The sequence below is a fragment of the Petaurus breviceps genome, unplaced genomic scaffold (assembly GCF_028583685.1).
Source record: "Petaurus breviceps papuanus isolate PSGF00001 unplaced genomic scaffold, PetGlider_PUasm1.0 90418, whole genome shotgun sequence".
Taxonomy (NCBI): Eukaryota; Metazoa; Chordata; class Mammalia; order Diprotodontia; family Petauridae; genus Petaurus; species Petaurus breviceps.
In genome coordinates this window covers 886,277-894,022 of record NW_027187246.1, presented here as the reverse complement: position 1 = coordinate 894,022, position 7,746 = coordinate 886,277, and positions in this window count along the sequence as shown.

Here is a 7,746-nt window from a genome sequence, read left to right as displayed (position 1 = left end):
TATCTTAGTGAGTTCCCCCAGTAGAGGTCTTTAAACAAAGGTAAGATGACCACTTATTAAAGGAATTGAGTAGAGTATACTTTCTCCAGTATAAGTTGAACTAGATGGTCACTGAGGTCTCTTTGAACTATAAGATTCAATGATTCTGTCATGAAGATTTTTGTAAATCTTACAGTACTATATAAATGTATGCCATTGTTTTTATTGTCACTGTTGCTGTTGCTATGGGTTTTTATACTTTGGAAGCAATGGGTCTGTTTCCCCAAACTGAGATGACATCGCAGTAGCACCATAATGCTTGATGCACCATGAAATTCAGGCACTTGGTCTTCTCTCTGTTCCTCACACTGCACATGGCACTTCCCCATTCCCCATGCTTGGAATTGAACTTCTTTGCTGCTATTGCTATAGAATCCTTCCTTCAGTATACAGTTCAAATACCACCCTCTACACAAAGATTTTTTTTCCATATTCCCCCAAAATGTCAGTATTCTGCCTCCCTATTCATTTTAAAAAATTTATTCTGTATATATTTATGTGTGTGTATGTACATAGCTCCCCTGATACATTATAGGCTCCTTGAGAGTAGAGATTGTCACAGACTTTGTTTTTGTATTTCCCTTAGTCCCTGGCACAGTGTCTGATATGAAGCAGACATTTAATAAATTCTTGTTGACTGACTGATGCTTGGATGGAGAAAAAGTTCCTATCTAAGCAAATAATCTTCCTTTCCTCTTACTTTTCACTGGATGGAAGTTATAAGCTCCCATAATGCAGTAGTGGAAAGTAAGTTGGACCTGAAATCAGGAAAAAATTAGGTATAAATCCTATCTCAGATATTTACTAGCTAGCTGTGTGCCCCTTAGCAAGTCACTTCACTTCTCTGGGCCTCAGTTTCCCTATATGTAAAATGAAGAGGCATCATGGTCCTTTCAATCTATTAATCTACATCTATGTCACCTTATATTTTGTCTGTCGAGCCTTTGTAACTCTTTTCAAATGTTTTCAGTACACTTCATTGTAGCAGTGAATTTGAGTAAGTTACCATTTTACTTAATGTTAGACTGACCTTCTGCAAAGTCTTACTTTTCTATTCCTGCAATTAAATGACTAAGCCTGCTGAATTTGGTGTGGAAAGGAAAATGTTGACATGCTAAGGTGATGGACTCTGGGTTGCTAGGTAGCTCATTATGGGGGCATTTTAAGTCAGATCTAAGAAAGTTCAAGTTGTTAGCTTGTTTTGAATAAGCACCATGATGCCTTCAAATGAGCAATGTGGCAAGTACAGAAGAGAATTTACTCTATAGATTCATTTCTCATACTTCAAGGATCTGTGCTTTTGTAAGCCAAAATATTCTTTCTTCCAACACAGACAGTAACTCCTTTACAACTTAGTAGATTCAATTTAATTAATTATTTAGATATGCATTTATTTAGTACCCATTCTGGGGTAGACATTGTATTAGGCATTGGGATTACAACGACAAAAATGAAACAGTCCCTGCCCTCAAGGAACTTGTATTTTACTAGGGTAGAGGGAAATCACATGAACACAGATGAAAAAATACAAGATAAGATACAAAACAAATACATAGTAATTTAATGGGGAATATATAAAATTGTGATTTATGAATGTAATGGAATATTGCTATACTCTAAGAAGTTATGAATATGTTGAATATAGAAGTGAAGTATGTGTGCTATTATGTAGTTTATGTATGTCCATATGGGTCTGTCTAAATGCAGATCACAGGAAGTCTTCAATAGATATATTTAGAACCCGAATCACCCCTCTCCGAGGGAGGCTGTGATTCTTTTGTGGAGAGGACCAGGAGATATAATGGGGGTTGCAAGGCTGGGGGGAGAGAGACAAAAAAAGGTGGGGAGAGAGAAGAGGTAGGGAGAGAGGCGGAGAGAAGGGAGAGGAGAGAAGGGGGGAGAGGGGAGGGGAAGAGGGGAAGAGACATTAACCATAACAATGTAAATGGGAACAATAACCACCACAAAATGAGGAAAAATAAATGCTGAAAAATTGCCAAAAGACCAAAACAAAACAAAGCAAAAACAGGCATGGTTCCAAAGAAGAGATGAAAAGGCACCTTCTCCAAATCTTTTGCAGAGGTATGAGTGTGTGTGTGTGTGTGTGTGTGTGTGTGTGTGTGTACGCCTGTGTGCACAGGGGAGAGGTATCCCTAGATATTGAAGACAATGTATTGGCAGCTTTTTTTTTCACCAATGCATTGATTGCTTTTGCTGATTTTTTCCTCTTTTTTTTTCCTTTAAAAAACTTTTGTTATACAGGATGGCTCTCTGGGAGGAGGAGAAGGAGGAAAGAGGTTGAATTTTATTAACAGGTAGAATTTAAGCGATATAAAAGATATCCATAAGGATTTATTTTAAATATTTATTCCAACAAACAATTTTGAATCTAATACAATCCAACAAACACTTATTAAGCACCTACTATGTGCTAGACACTGCTAAGCACTGAGGATATAATTAGTTCTAAAGTTTAATTTAATTAGTTGCGTAAGATAAACAGAAAAAAAAATCTGCTCAAATAAAATAGCACTGAAATTCAGAGCCAAGATCATCATTCTCATCATCATTAGGAAGAACTTTTGAGGATCACCCTCTTCAAATACCTTTTGAACAATACAATACAACAAATATTAATTAGAGACCAATTATGGCTAGACAGAGGCAGTGTGACACAAAGTGCTACTCTTGGAGTCAGAAATCTCTGTGTTCACACCCTTCATTAGACACATGTGCTTTTGAGATCATGAGCAATTCACTTAACTTATAGGTTTAGAAAATTGCCCTCAAGAATGCTAGTTGCTTCATTGGTGAAGGCAGTTTCCACACAAGGAATTCCCTACACCGATGAAATCACACATTGGAACCACCTTCTTCCCTCCTGCTTGCATGCACACGCACACACACAGAATTGTACTATCACTAGGGAACATGTACTTTTTTGTTGTTTTGTTGTTCAGTCATATCAGAATCTTCCTGACCCTATGTAGGGCTTTCTTGGCAAAGATACTGGATGCTTTGTCATTTCCTTGTCCCACTCATTTCATAGATGAGGACACTGAGGCAAACAGGGCTAAGTGATTTGCCCAGGGTCACATAACTAATAAGTGTCTGAGGTCAGATTTGAACACAGGTAGATGAGTCTTCCTAACTGCAGGTCTGGCACCACCCAGCTGCCTTCAGAGAGAAATATTTGTTGTTCAGTTGTTTAGTCATGTCAGACTCCTGGTGACCCCATTTGGGGTTTTCTTGGCAAAGATACAAGAGTGATTTGCCATTTCATTCTCCAGTTCATTTTACAGATGAGGAAACTGAGGCAAACAGGTTATGTGACTTGTCCAGGGTCACACAGTTAGTAAGCGTGATGCACACTTTAGATATACACAATCCCGTGCTCTCAACAAATATTGACAATCAAGAACTATAGAGCTTTACAAATTAGTAGCTGACATTAAGGTAGTATTCTAAGGTTTGCCAAGTGCTTTATACACATTATCTCATTTGTTATTCACAGGAACTTTGAGAGGCATATACTAAAAATATTATTATTCCTATTTAACTCACGAGGAAACTGAGACTAAGAGAGGTAAGGTTACTTGTCCAGAAACCCAGTTAATGAATGGCAAAGATGAGATTTAAGCCCATATCTTCCTGCCTCCAAATTAAATGCTTTCCCCCAGTAAACCACAGCTGCCTTTTATTATAGTATTATTTATACCAATAATTGGAGCAGTTACGTGGCACCAGTCCTAAAGTCAAGAAGACTCATTTTCCTGAGTTCAACCTGGTCTCATATTCTTCCTAGTGCAAATCACTTCATCCTCTTTGCCTCAGTTTCTTCATCTGTAAGATGAGCTAGAGAAGAAAATGGCAAGCCACTCCAGTATCTTTACTAAGAAAACCCCAAATGGGGTCATGAAGAATCAGACATGAATGAAATGACTCAACAACAACACATAATAATTATCTTGCTCCTTTCTTCTCTTTCACTTTTCCTTTTGCTTATTCGCCTAATCATACTCCCTGGGGGTGCTCTCTGTCTTCCCCTCTACAGTTTTTTTTCCTCACTGACATCCCCATTCCTGCCTTCCCTCCTACAAAAGATGGGAGAAAAGCCCTCAACTTAATTCACCTCTCATCACTGTTTCCTGCAGGTCATGACTGATAAAACAAGAAGGAGAAATGACGGAATCATTTCCAACCTTCTTTCCCCAGCTGTAAATCCGCCTCCAGATCCCCTTTCCCTGAAGAAGATGAACATGGTAGGTTACAGTGTGGAACAGCTTAGGAGAGCATCTCGTCCTGAAATTCATCTTTCACTGTACAAAGCCCACGTAGCACCTTATCACACTGCCCTCTCTTTCAGCCAGGTCTATTTTTCTCACTTTCTGGCTAATGAGATAAACAGACCTGGAGCATTATTTCGTCCTATTGATCACATTTTGAACCACAAGTCACTTGTGCACAATGCTTCAGCTGCCTCCTGTGAAGAATTCAGCAAATACCGAGTGAATTACTAATCAGCTCCCACTGCTCTCCACGGGCAGCCTCTCTCTGCAACTTCACTACCTTTCTGTTTATTCCTTGCTGAGATCACACAGTTGGGGAAGCTAGCAGGCTCCATACCTTCTTGCCTGGACTCTTGGCTTTGATGGTTTCCAGCAGACAGGCTTCCCCTGCTTGGCTCCACTGCCTGCTTAATAATTCTTTCATCTGGGCATCTGGGGCACTATTTCTGGGAGGTTGAAATTTCTACTCCCAAAGTCCCTGGTACAAACAACTTCTTCCTACTTACCTTTCTGTTTTTATTGCACCCCCTCCCATTTTTCTCCTCCCCTCTTCTCTCCTCTTTTCCCATTGTCTTGCTGCTCCTATCTCTTTTCCTCCCTTCTCTACATTCTATCTTTCTCTTATGGATACAGATATAGTACAGCTTCAACTCCCAAGACATTTCTCTGGGAATGAATGAATGACCTGACCCTAGGCTTCAGTGTAGCTTCAAGAAGTATGAAGAGATCTAGAAATAGTTCGCGTAATGATTCACTACTGACTGCTGATTCAAATTCACTGACAGTATTCCTACTAGAATTCCTCCCTTCCATTCTTCCCTGTGCATTGAGGTTGTAGAATTTTACCAAGTCTTCTGTGATGGGGCTAGTGTTTGAAACATTGGCCTGAGGCCATTTTATTCTCCTTTCTAAGACCTGAACAGATCAAAACATCTGGTTATGGTTGATCAAATTTTGCTGCAGTCTCCCCACTGAGAGAAATAGAATGCCCCAAATGTCTTCCTTCCCCTTTACTTTTTGAAATTATTGTCATTTTTCACTTAACTGTAGCATTCACTACATTATCCCATTTCCTTACCCCCCATTTCCTCACCATATAACTTGTATGTACAAAGTTTTTGTACACTATCTCTTCCATTTCAGTGTGAGCTCTTTGAGGGGAGGGACAGTGTTCTTTGCCTTTTGCCTTTCTTTCCATCCCAAATGCTTAACACATTGCTTAGCAGGTACTGCTTAAGAGATGCTTGTTGAATGACTTACTGACAAGAACCTTTTGAGATAGTGTTGGGATTGTTATAGACTTTTTGTGGTTGAAGAAATTAAGATTCACAGAGATATATTCACTTACCAAAGTTCACAAGCTGATAAAAAGGCAGAGAAAGGGCTCAAAGGTCTTAGGACTCTAGTACTGTGCCATGCTGTTCTTTAGTCATGGCAACTCATGAAATAAAGAAAAATACAAAATGGCTCTCAGTGCTTTGGGAATCCCTTCTATTTAGTGCACCGATGGTGGTAAAGAGACAAGGAATGGGGTCAGAAGGTATTGAGAATCTCCCAGTTTTTAAACCATTTGCAAAAATTAATTTGACTGTTGGCACTCTAAATTTGAGATCCTTACCCACTAACTACCAACTGGACATATCTACTATTAGAGGAATGGAATTATATCAAATTTAACATCTTCACCACTAATGAAACTGGAAGACAGAAGAAATTTAAAGCTAACTAGAAAGGTCATGGGTTTTCCTCCAAAACACAAATATAAGAGTCAGTTGAGTTAGATTGCATATGTTAAGGCAAGAAATAGCATTTCATGAGACATTTAGTCATCTCATATGATTGTCTATTCATATAATGAAGCATTTGGGATAAGAACATCACTCAATTCACCAATAAGCATTTATAAATACCTACTATGTGTCTGGCACTGTGTTTAGAGCTGGGGATACAGAAAGGCACAAAACAGTCCCCTACCCTCAAGGAGCTTACAATCTAATGAGGGAGATAACATGCAAATATATGCAAAGCAAGCTATATATGGGATAAATGGGAAATAATTATTGGATGGAAGACACTGGAATTAAGAGGGGATGGGGAAGGATTCGGGTAAAAGAAAAGTTTTTGGTTGGAACTTAAAGGAAACTAGGAAGGTGAGTAGGCAGAGCAGAAGAGGGAGAGTATTCCAGGCATGGGAGACAGCCAGAGAAAAATGTCTAGAGCTGAGTGTCCTGTTTGTGGCATAGACAGAGAGGAAGGGTCACTGGATCAAAGAATATGTGGTGGAAAGTAAGGTATAAGAAGACTGCAAAGGTAAAGGGGGACTAGGGATAGAAAGGACTTTGAATGCCAAACCAAGCATTTTGTATTTGATTCTAGAGGTGATAGGGAGCCACTTGAGTTTAGTGAAAGTAGGAGTGGGGGTGACATTACTGGATCTGCTCTTTAGGAAAATCACTTTAGTGGTTCAATGAACAATAGACTGAAGTTTGGAAGAGACTTAGGGAAGGTAAGCCCAACCGCAGGCTACTACAATAGTCGAGGTATGAGACAATGAGGAAGGGCCTACACTAGAATGGTAGCAGAGAAAAGGAAGAAGGTAGGGAGATGAGGGGGTATATTTGAGAGATGCTGGAGAGGTGAAATCAACAGGTCTTGGCAACAAATTTGTTGTGGGGGAATGAGAGATAATAAGGCCTCCAGCATGACTCCTATGTTGCAAATCTACAATTTGGGAGGATGGTGTTGCCCTCCATAGTAATAAAGAAGTTAGGAGGGAGGGAGGGTTTAGAGGGAAAGATAATGAATTGCATTTTGGACATGCTGAGTTTAAGATGTCTACTAGACATCCAGTTCAAAATGTCTGAAAGGAAGTTGGAGACTGCAAGATTGGAGATCATCAGAGAACTGGGAGTAGGACAGGTAGATTTGAAAATCATCAGTATAGAGATATTAATTAAATCCATGGAAGCTGATGAGATCACCGAATAAAATAGTATAGAAAGAAAAGAGGAAAGGGCCCAGGATCAAACCCTAAATGACACCTACAGTTAGAGGATATGATCTTGATGAGGATTCAGCAAAGGAGACAGAGGTAGGAGGAGAACCAGGAGAGAGAGGTGTCCTCAAAACCTAGAGAAAAGAGAGTATAAAGGAAGGAAGAGTGATCACTAGAGTCAAAGACTGTAGACATGTCAAGGAGAATGAGAACAGAGAAATGGCTATTAGATTTGTCAGCTAAGAGATCATCGAAACTTTGGAGAGAGGAGTTTTGGTAGAATGAATAGGGCAGAAGTCAATATGTTAAGAAAAGAATGGGAGAAACATGGAATCACTTATTTTAGATAGATAGATAGATAGATAGATAGATAGATAGATAGATAGATAGATAGATAGATAGATAGATAGATAGATAGATGAT